Below are 12,450 nucleotides of genomic sequence, written 5' to 3'. Positions count from 1 at the left end.
ATGATTGATTATGTATTGGTTACATTTTAGATGTATTTTTTTTAAAAGAACATTTTTGATTTATTAAAAAAAACATGGGACTATTCAAAAAAAAAAAAAAAAAAATTGCTGACATGGAATGAAATGCCCTAGAGCTTTGGATCAGTTGCCACAACGTTCAACAGACTCATTATAATAGTTATAGTTGTATTTCATTTTACATTTGTTTCTTTGTTTGCCAATCACCCAACCATCGATTAACAACAATTTTCATATTTCACGCTTCCATCTTTTTGAGAGAGATTGCGAGAGATCATCTCATTTGTCGACTATGGTAAGTTTTCTTTGCCATTACTAACATCTTCATAGTTATCATACCTACATTTCCACCACTATTTTTCATGTATGAAATCCCTGATCCCCTTTGCTAAGTTACAAGGAAATTATAGCACGCTAATTCTGTTATTACTCTTCATTACTCTTTCATAATCCAATATTGTAAGTCACTTTGTAATTTAAATTACTTTGTGACAATTAAATTTGGACGGAGGGAGTAATTTGTATGGGTAACTAAATGACCGATTGTGAGATAGGTATATTTGTTATTATTAGCATGTCATCCACATAAACAAGAATAACCAGGAACTCCCCATCTTGGAGCCTGGTAAACATTGAATAATCTTGAGTAGACCGACTGAAACCAATCGAGTACATAAATTTTTTCAGCTATTTGTTCCACTGTCTAGAAGCTTGTCTTAGGCCATATAGCGATTTTTGCAACTTACAAACTTGCCCAGATTTAGCTTTAGTGTAACCAGCAGGAGGCACCATGTAGACTTCTTCATCAAGCATACCATGCAAAAAAGCGTTATTTACATCTAACTGACATAAAGTCCAGTTATATATTGCAGCCAAAGCAATGACAATTTTCACTGTAGCAAGTTTTGCAACCGGAGAAAAGGTTTGTGTGAAATCTTCTCCTTCAATTTGTTGATAACCAATTGCTACCACCCGTCCTTTCAACCATTCTATACTCCCATTTGGATTCAACTTAGTTTTAAAAACCCATTTTGACCCAATTGCTCTTTTACCTTAGGCAAATCAGTAACAATCCAAGTTACATTTTTCTCTAAAGCATCTAACTCCTTTTGCATGGCCTCTTGCCATCCAGGATGAGCATCTGCATAAGTCTTAGGCTCTGTTACATCTGAAGTAACAACAAAAGACATGGATTCTGAGGTGGCTGATGAAGACAAAGGACGTGAATTATGTTGCCTATGAGGCACATAAGGAACAACATAATTTTGTAGTTTGTTAGGGAATTTTTGTAATTCTAGTGGAAGTTCTGGTTTGTATAGGAATTTCAGGTTCAGAACTAGTGTGAAAATCCATGAAAGTGTCTGAAAGATTCTGCATGACAGAATCAGTGGTAGAATTTATATTCAAGGAATTTTCAGAGAAAGAGTAATTATTAGGAGAAAAGGAAGAAGAAGATATAATAGGTGTGGATTGTAATGTGGGTTAAGAAGAATGAATAGGTATGTGTTCTGGATTATCATCACCAAAGGTGACTTGGGGAGGAATAATAGGAACACGAGAATCATTAGATGAAAATTCTTTGAAGGGAAAACTGTTTTCATGGAATACTACATCTCTAGAAATAAATGTAGTATGAGATTCAAGGTCATAAACCTTATAAGCTTTCTGTCCAAAAGGATAGCCTAGAAATATACATTTCTTGGCTCTAGGGTTAAATTTATCCCTTGTTTTATCTCTGTTATAGGCATAACAAAGACATCCAAACACCTTTAACTCATTATAAGCAACACCTTTCCATACAAAACCTCAAAAGGACTCTTCCAATCTAAAATTTTTGTAAGAAGTTTATTAATCAAGTGAGTAGCAGTTAAGATTCAATCTCCCCAATACTTCTTAGGCAAATTAGCATGCAATCTAATTGCCCGAGCCACTTCAAGCAAATACCTATGTTTTCTTTCTACTCTACCATTTTGTTGAGGTACACCAACTACACTCCTTTTATGTATAATCTCTTTAGACTGAAGCAACTGAGTGCATTGAGACTTTAAAAGTTCTGTCCCATTATCAGACCGTATGCACTTCACTTTTAAACCAAATTGTGTTTCCACCATCACAGGAAAATTTGCAACAACCCTCTCAACTTGCTCTTTATTCTGTATTAAGTGGTCCAGGCAGTTCTACTATGGTCATCAAGTATGGTAAAAAATATATTTAGCACCTCCAATTTCACTGATTTTATAAGGACCCCACAAATCCATGTGTACCAAATCAAACCTGGTCACAGCTTTATTTTCACTTCCGATAAAAGGCAACTTATGATGCAGCCAACACACATATTTCACAATTATAATCATGCACTCCAGAACATTGACAAGCAGAAATATGTTTCATTTTTGACAAAGAAACATGCCCACGTCTTGCATGCATTATATTCAAGGAATCAAGCTTACAATTGTTGTGGTAGGCGTGTCGCGCACCTATAAAAAATAACCTAACAGACCAATACTAATGTAGATTGGCAAGTAAGGGTCGGATCCCAAGAGACTATGGTTCAAAAAAATTAAGCAGACTCGAATTTCTACTAAGCAAGAATCGAATAAAATCAATTATCCAAGGTTCTAAAATATGGAAAAAAAATCGAAAACAAACTAATTAATATGATTAATTCAAATACTAAAAAAAAACACCCAAGATCTTAGTTTCACCACAATTATTATCGATGCAATTGTAATTCTACCCTTAACATACGATTTCAATCGAACGGGGAAAAGTAAACCCTAATAATTACCAAGGATCTCTCTCGAATATCAATGGCTTCCCTAACATACAATCAATCCTATTCTCATGGTATCATGCATATTAAAGACATTAAACACGTTACTCTCACTTCCCAATTATCAAACATAAGTACTCTCGTGTTATGAATCAAACCCTAAATTAATTTACTCAAATCCGTTTATACCCAACTCTCGTTGTGATAAAAACAATGGAATAATCGCAATACTATAGTTACTTCTAACCTAGCATTGGCATAATCACAATCAATTTAGCAATTCAATTGTTAAAGTTGTCAAAGAATTTAAAGATTTAATTCATGCATCAATAATACTTGGGCTACACTAGACCTTGAATTAAAGAATCTACTCACACATGATTAAAGAAACAAAAACAATAATAAATAATGAAAGCATAATTAAATAACAAAGGATGAAAAATAAATAACGAATCTTGAATAAAATTGAAAGTAGAAACCTTGAATCTTGAATCTTGAATTACAAAACTTGGAAAAAAATAAAGGAGAACTAGTGCTTAAGGAGAGAAAATAAAATAAAACAATGCTTAATTAATTAATGAATGAATTAAAACAAAGCCTAAAAGAGTATATAAATAAACCTAAAAAGATAAGATTTAACTCCAAGCTTTGGCGCACTAGGATTCCAGGAGGCACGGACGTGCCTAATAGGGAGGCACGGACGTGCCTCACTGCGTAGCAAATTGCTGTTGAGTCTGTCTTCCAGGCACGGACGTGCCTGGTTCTGGGCACGGACGTGCCTGCTCTGCTGCGCGTATCACTCATCTTAAATTAGTTATAACTTCATATCCGGAGCTCCGTTTGAGATGTGTAATATATCGTTGGAAAGGTCTTCAAGTCTACTTTCCAATGCAATTTGAATCACTCCATTATCATTTGTATATCAAAAGTTATGAGCATAATAGTGAAAAGGTGTCATATTTGTCAAGTATTTCATCAACGTTTTGCTTCATTTTCACTCAAGTTCGTCTCGAACACATGATTTGATATTCTTAAGAAATATGTTTTCATACTCCATGATTATTATACTCAATATTAGCCAACCATACTCCATTTGCATATAAATCACCTGAAATTCATCAAAACACACAAACGAAGAGTAGTGGAGCACAACTTAAGCAAATAATGCAAATATGCACCAAAGATCTCTAATTTTGTAATCAAATGAGCTTAGATACCCACCTAAAACATGTGAAAAATAGGACCTATCATGTTGACAATAGATGCCTTATTCTAACCCTTAATCAAGTCAAAACTCCTAGTCTGACTCTCATTATTCACATTATTAGACAAAACAAAATCAGCTAATACCACATGAGTAGCTTTCTTACACGCCAAATAACTGTGCTTAAAAGAGATATCACCTTGAGGAAGATCAGCAGCGCAGAAATATAGTACAAACCGACACACTTTTGTCCAACAGCCAACAACTTTTCAGAAGTAAGGTCCTGAAATTCGCAACCTCCAGTATCAAACACAACACCAACTCCACCCTTCAGCACACAACAAGTTATGTTTAAAACCCTTTACTAACATCACATTATGAAGCACAATAGTATCTGTTAAACGCACTGTGCCAACAATGTTCACATACTTAACACTACCATCAGGCAATCCAACTTTCACAGATTTATCTAAAACCACCTTATTCACCAGAATGGACTCATCAAATACCATATGATCAGTAGCTCCAGAATCAACAATCCAAAGATTCTTGTTCAAAACTTTAACAGAACCACAGTGAAGAGCATAAGAAGTAATACTTGCAGCATTTGCAACAAAATTAGCAGAAGAAGATCCTCCATCAAAGCCTTGCTTATCCTTCATCGCTTTTATTACCTCCTGACATATCGAAGCCACAACAGCAGAATTGACAGAATCTCCAGTATTACCCCAATCGAAAGGACTATCAACCATACCATCTTCAGCAGCAACATTAGCTACCATTCTTGAACCATTAGATTTGTTAGCCTTAACCGCATTATACCAATAAGGATAACCAATGAGATTAAAGCACTGGTCAATAGTATGACCTTTAGCTTTACAATGGTTACACACACGATTGAATTTTTCCTTCTTCCAATCTTTCTTGATCATCGCACCAGTACTGTGATGCTAAGAAGAACTCCTTGAAAAACATTGAGCTGCCATAGCACTGCTCTCTGCAACATCATTACTCCCACTCACCTCCTTCTGCTTCTCAATATGCTCGATTTATAGAAGGAAGAGGATCTTGTGTCAGAATATTTGTAATAGCATTATCATAACCTCCATTTAATCCAAGCAGAAACTGCATCAATTTCTCTTCACTCTCAAAATCTTGAAGTTTCTCGAGAAATTCACAACTACATCCAGCCAAAGCACCACAACTACAAGTCGGAAAACAACGCAAACTCTGCATTTCATCCCATAATCTCTTCATTTTGCCATAATAAGCCAGAATTGAGAGATTATCCTGTTTGAGATTGTTAATCTCTTTCTTGAGCTGATAAATCAAAGGACCATTTGATTGACCAAATCCCTCCTTGATTTCACTCCATAACTCTGCAGCACTCTCAACATACGCAAAATCATCAGCAATATCAGCACTCATTGAGCTCAGCAACCAACTCATAACCATGTAATCACAACGTTTCCACTTAGAAAACAAAGAATCATTCACAGCAGGTTCTGGAATCGATCCATCAACAAACCCGGTCTTATTCTTCGCTCCAAGTGCTCGCAACACATTCCGACGCCAACGCATATAATTGACGCCAGTAAACACAACAGGTACAAGAGAAGAATTCGGATTATCCGAATTAGAAATGAAGTAAGGATCATCATTATTTCCGCCATTAATGCCGCCATTAACACCTCCATTAACGCCGCCATTAACACCGCCATTAACATTTCCAGAACCCATTTGATTCACCTCAATTAATCAGATCTTCAAGCAATCGATCGGAAAATCAAGAAGTAGAAATTTCGATTTCAATCGCGACCTTAAATTGCGAAGGAATTGGGGCAAGAATCAACGAAATCAATTGATCGAAACCAAAAAATCGCAATCTCAGATTGAGAATGGCTCTGATACCATATGAACTTTAGAAGAAGAAAAGAAGGAACGAGAGAAAACATAGGAAAATGTTACAAGTGATATGTATTGTACAAGTAGTGTATATATATATATATATATATATATATATATGTATAATAAGAAATAATAATGTAATAAGTTCTCATAAACGTGCTCTTCATTTGTGCAATTTTTGACACTAGCTTGGACTAGCTAGTAAGCCCTGCGTAAACTCTGCAATGTAGTTGTGTCAATTTTATTTTTTTTGTGTAGCACTTAAGAAATCAGGAATAACTGTTGGACAGTATTTTTTCTTTTGATATCTAACATGCACAAGTCCAGTTTCTAGAACTGATTATTAACACTGCATCGAATATGTGGTTTTTCTATTAGCCTGAAAAGATTGTGGAGTTAAATAAAAGGATATGGTGAAGTGTTTCATGCAGAATGAAGAAGCATCACTTGGAAGTAGGAAAAGACATGCGCTCCTTTTAGCATACCAAAGTCTCGGAATAGTTTATGGAGCCTTGAGTATATCTCCCTTGTATGTCTATAAAAGTGCCTTCTCTTCATTGCATCAGCATCAATCCGAAGAAGTTATTTTCGGGGTTTTATCATTAATCTTTTGGAGCCTAACTCTTTTCCCTTTGCTCAAGTATGCTGTTATCATGTTGAGTGCAAATGATAATGGTGAAGGTGATTTTTTTTTTTTCTTAAAAAAAAAAAAAACCAATGTCTTAGTCTTCAATAGAGTTTGAAAAAATTGTTTTTTCTCAGGGGGAACTTTGGCTTTGTACTCACTTCTGCGCAGACTTACAAAATTCAGTTTCCTCCCAAATCATCAAGCAGCAGATGAGGAGCTTCAAGCATACTATAGGCCTGGCTATGTAACCAGATCCTCCTCTTTTAGAAGATTCCTTGAGAGACACAAAAAGTTCAGAACTTGTTTACTTCTTATTGTTTTGTTTGCGGCCTGCATGGTCATTGGTGATGGTGTAATTAATCCGGCTATTTCAGGTAAAACTGTCTTTTAATTGATTATTTTGTAAGAGATAAGACATTTTCTGCTTATGATTCAGTATGTATTTAAATTTAATTCATGCTATTTTCATGTCATTTCTCTAACTCAGCCAATTTACTAATTGGTTTTCCACAGTTTTGTCATCATTTCAGGGGCTCAGAGCTCATAGCGCGAGCCTAAATCATGGTTAGTTCATTGTTATTGTAAATGTCTGGATAATTTTGTTATATTGCTTAGGGAATATCTCCTGTAACAAGTCTTGGGTGACATGGTTCACATAATCACATTAACATATCGTGTGACGTCAAGAGTACCCCCAAAGAAGTACCAAGTCATTAGTAGTACGTGCAATAAATAAATGTGAGACTATCTCGTAAAAGATCTTGCATCACCCAGTTACCTAGTTAATGTGCTTAGACAAAATTTCCACAATATGTAGCTCAGACGACAGAGATAAGAGAGTCAAAGTGTGAGCATTGAATCCAGAACTTGTGATCTGATTTTTCATGATTCCGAAAGTTGTCCTTGAACAAATACTGGTTGGAAATTTACAATATTCTGAGATCTTAATAAGCAAATTTACAGTAATGTTCTGCCAACACTGTAACCAGTATCATCCAAGGAGTCAGATGTATAGAGGAACACTGATATGATGAAAGTTTTGTGACTTGAAATGCCAAGTTTTGTTGAAAATTCATTGATGGGTGATCTTAATGTTTCTGTTACACATTCTCTTGGATGCCATGTTATCTTTAATATCTAGCTCTTCTTCAACCTGTATGAGAATACTCTCTTAATGACAGAAATATTTTCTCAGGTGCGGTGATGACTATTGTCTGCAGTTTGCTGGTTGGCATCTTTGCTTTACAGCACTGTGGTGCCCATAAGGTCTCATTCTTGTTTGCCCCCATTGTAAGCATTTGGTTGTTGTCAATTGCTGCACTTGGCATCTATAATATCATTAAGTGGAATCAAGGAGTCTACCATGCTCTCTCTCTCCATATTACATCTACAAGTTCTTTAAACTGACTCGGAATGTTGGGTGAAGTTCTATTGGAGGGTTACTTTTGTGCATCACAGGTGAGAATGTCGTCTCCCCCTCTGTTTAATTATCACCCTATCAAAATAAACTATGAAGACTTTATGGACCTGTAAATTAATACATTTCACTATTGCAGAGTTGGCTGCTAGAGTTTTGATCAGATGGGTACTTGTGATGCAGGTTGCCTTTTCTTGTGTAGTTTACCCTTGTTTAGTTCTTCAGTGCATGGGGCAAGCAGCATTTCTTTCGAAAAACTTCTCTGCAATTGCATCAAGTTTTTATAGCTCTATACCAGGTGAGTTTACAACACCACTCTCTTGAAAGCTTCATGGCATCTGTACTGCAGAAAAGCTATCAAAGGTCAACTAATAAGAAACTGCAAGCTTCACCCTCCTTCCATGTGAGAAGTTTGAATTACCGATATTGAGAGTACTTGTTCTTTTAACAACACCGTTGCTATCAAGTTCAGTATACTTGTCCTCTACTTATCTAAATTCTAGAAGCAGGTAGTAAATTGTCACCCGAAACAAGAGTCTGACAGAAATAGCCTCATGACAGTTGCATGTCCGCATGGGTGTAGCTGTGAAGGTTGCACCCATTTGACTCCCTCCACTCTGCCAAAGGGAAAAATCCTCATTAGAGACACAAGATGGGGATGGAAATGGTAATTGTAAATACTTTCCTTAGTATTTGGGTGCACGGTTCAAGAGTCAGTTGTCAGAACACTCAGAAGTTGTTCTAGAGTCAGTCGAAATAATTTATACTAGAGTTGATGAGTGTACAAAAATAAAGAGATGTGATTTAGTCGAGTGTCTTGGAAAGCAGCCAAACAGAAGTTATTCTAGAATACTAGGATAATCAACTAACAGCTCTGTGGTATAACTTAGGTGCAATGTACACTTTTTATATATTTCTGAGGAGGGGAAAAATTATTATATAATTTTGATATATATGTGTTGCCTTTTTGTAGATCCCTTTTTTTAGCCAATGTTTGTATTAGCCATTCTAGCTGCTATCACAGCCAGTCAAGCTGTCATATCTGCAACATTTTCAATTGTGCAACAATGCCGAGCACTAGGGTGTTTCCCTCGTGTCAAGGTGGAACACACATCAAGATGGATTCAAGGCCAAGTTTACATCCCGGAAATAAATTGGTTACTTATGATTCTCAGTCTGGCTGTGACCATTGGATTCCAAGATACCACTCTCATAGGCAATGCATATGGTAATTATTTTTGATAAATTTTGTTTTAACCATTCAGTATTAATTATGAACATAATGTTTGAACTTAGAATATGTTATCGGCCTTGCTCCTGGTTTATGGAGGCTCAGGAGTCAGGAATAACCTATCTGATAGAACAATGTCTACTACAAGAGGGGGGGTGAATTGTAGACTATAGAAAATTTTGGGGAATTAAACTATCTACTAAGAGAGAAGACACTCGAGATAGGCAATGAATAATTTCACTATGTAAAGATGAATTACAATCGCTAATATTCTGCCTAGACTCAATTTCCGTGAGGAACTCAAGTTTACCCAACTACGATCCCTCAATCGCAGTTCCTCTCTCTTTGTGATTCTACTCCGAATCACTTGTACAGTATGAAGAACTCTCTCAAGCCTCACACTTTACAACTCTCACAAACCCCAATCCCAATTACAAAGTAATTACAAGGATTTCCCTAATGTACTCAAGAAACTTAAGGATAGAAGGAACTCTGGTTTCAAAACACTTAGAAACTTTTACGCTCAGAAAACTGAAGTTTTCCACACCTTAAAACAACAACGTTGAACTCTTTTTATATGGAGATTAATTAAGCCTCAACCATGTTCCCACTTCCCCCTCAATCCCACATTCACCATAACTTGGAAGTAAGTGTACATTGAGGAAGTGGAGAAACATGTTTCACTGACTTGTCTCCCAAGTTCAACGTGAATCCATAATTTTAGGCAACTGAAAAATACTAAGTCAAAATCAGTTTAAAAGAATATTTATCAAAAAGATAAATATTTATTTATTAAAAAGATATTTAAACAATTAATTAATTTAAAATAAACTTATCTTTTAAATTAAAGAATTATTTAGATTTTATTTATTTGTAAAACAAATCTTTTCAAACTGATTTTATCTTTTCTTTAAATCAAGGACTTTGAAAACCGTTTTAAATCTCTCGTAAAAATCGTTTCTGAGTCATACGTCGAGTTCCTTTAGGAACTTCGAGTTTCTTATTAGTTCCTTCCAACACTTTTGCTTCTCAAGTACATACAAAAATATACTAAGTATTTGGAGCTTGTGAGGATATCTTGAAAGCTTGCAAATAACGTCAAGTCTTCCAAACTCTTTTGTTCCTACTCCGGAACATGTAGCTTTGTACCTGAATCTTCTTGTTCAACTAAGACTTATAAACATCATTAGTCATTTTATGTATGTCAATCATCAAAATATTAAGGTATTCAATTCAACACTATCAAGTATGTATAATATCTAGAGAAGTATACAATCCTTGAATAAAACCAATTCCTAATAAATGATAGGATAGGGATTTCAGACAACCAAGTGCTACTGTTGTTGCAATCGAAGAACTATGGAAAAATTTCCAACTTTTTTGTCTGTATAACCTTAATATTTTTTCAGAGGTTTACCTGCTTTTGACCTGTTTACTTATAGATGCATCTTCTGGCTGTTTGGTCATTCGTCAGAATATGATTATCTTCATTGTTTTGGGAACTTGGGATCTGATGTTCATTTCTTATTTTTTCTTTCTCCTTGTGATGCTTTTCTTCAGGTTTGGCCTTCATGAGCGTGAACTTGGTGAATACATTGTTACTATCACTTGTAATCATTTTTGTATGGTATCAGAACATCGTGTTAGCGTTACTACCCTTGTTATTCTTCACACCGATTGAATTGATCTACCTCTCATCATCCCTTGTAAAAGTATCTAGAGGAGGGTGGACTCAACTTGTATTTGCCGTGCTCTTGATGTTTGTAATGTATATATGGCATTTTGGCAGTAGGCGCAAATACTTGCTAGAAGTACAGAATAAGGTGCCTGTGAAATGGATCTTCGGATTGGGGCCTAACCTTGGTATTGTAAGGATTCCTGGTATCAGCTTCATATACACCAAATTTTCAGTGGAGTTCCTTCCATTTTTACCGACTTTATAACCAACTTACCAGCCATTCATCAAATAGTGGTTTTTGTCTGCATCAAATCAGTTCCTGTACCTCATGTCACAGACAAAGAGCGGTATGTTGTAGGCCGAGTTGGGCCCAAATCTTATCGTATGTATTGGTGCATCATACGTTATGGCTACAAAGAGGTTGCTAAATATGCTGATGACTTTGAAGACAACCTTGTCATGTGCATTGCAGAATTCATCAGAATGGAGGCAGAAGGTTCCGAATCTTTTGATGGTATGGTTGATGGCTGGATGGCTTTGGTGAAAACATCTGATAAGTTCGGAACAAGATTAGTGACATCAGATAGCAGTTCTGACAGAAAGGGGAGCTGCTCAAACCATAAAGAACGCATCAAAGGAGGTAAGTCGACAACCTTGCGTAGTCTACATAGTGGAAGAGGCTCCAAAGTTTCGTCAGCGGCATACCAGGTTTCAGTTATCAGGTACCGAGAATTTAAAGGAGGAATTATTAGAAGATAATCTTGCATTTATCTTATGTTTATCTTTTCCTTTATTAAATTCTGATTTAATCTTCTTAGTCAATGTATCTAATTTAGCTCCACTAATTTAGCCATAACTCTAGGCTTAGTTTTTCTATAGTTGTTAATATTGTATCTATATATACGGCTACTGTAGCTTGTGTAAATCAATAATAAAATTTATAATCTTTATATTTCTTATAGGAATTAAAGGAAGAATTGATAGAGCTTTTGGAAGCTAACGAGGCTGGGGTAGCATTCATAGTTGGGCATTCATATATTAAGGCTCGAAAAAAAGCATCTAATCTCAAAAGATTTGTGATTAATGTGGTGTATTCATTTCTTCGAAAGAACTGTCGTTCTCCTGCTGTGATACTTCATGTTCCTCATATCAGTTTGATTGAGGTGGGTATGGTTTATTATTTGTAAGTTATATTTCTTCAGTTTGTTTGCAGATTCATTCAAAACTTCCTGCAAGATTTGCCCAAATTCCTGTTGTAACTCGTTCATTACGGAAATTTTCAAGTATTTAGTGGACTGTGCAGACTATGCAAGGCTATTTTCTTTGAGCTTGATCTTGCTGAGCTTGAGCGCTTGAACTTGTAGTCTTATTGCGGCTCCATGTGCTTACCATCTCAAAATGTGGAATTCAATTTTATTATGAAAGTGAAAGTATGACTTTTACATATCAAAGCATACTATTCTTTCTTTGTATGAATGCATCATGCTAATCCAAGCAGGGCAACCAAACGATAAAGCATGCATATGACTAACAGTTTTTATATTAGTTTAAATAGCATGAGGGTTTGAACCCTTTGGAATATAAAAACAATTA

The 12,450-nt window shown here is 35.6% G+C and overlaps 1 pseudogene; it reads left to right on the top strand.

Moving 5' to 3' along the window:
- The first annotated feature begins 6,313 nt into the window (after positions 1-6,313).
- LOC110719230 lies at positions 6,314-12,221 on the top strand (annotated as a pseudogene).
- The last annotated feature ends 229 nt before the right edge of the window (positions 12,222-12,450 follow it).

This window comes from Chenopodium quinoa, unplaced genomic scaffold (assembly GCF_001683475.1).
Source record: "Chenopodium quinoa cultivar QQ74 unplaced genomic scaffold, ASM168347v1, whole genome shotgun sequence".
In the NCBI taxonomy this organism is placed as follows: domain Eukaryota; kingdom Viridiplantae; phylum Streptophyta; class Magnoliopsida; order Caryophyllales; family Amaranthaceae; genus Chenopodium; species Chenopodium quinoa.
This window is presented reverse-complemented; position numbering and strand designations above follow the sequence as displayed.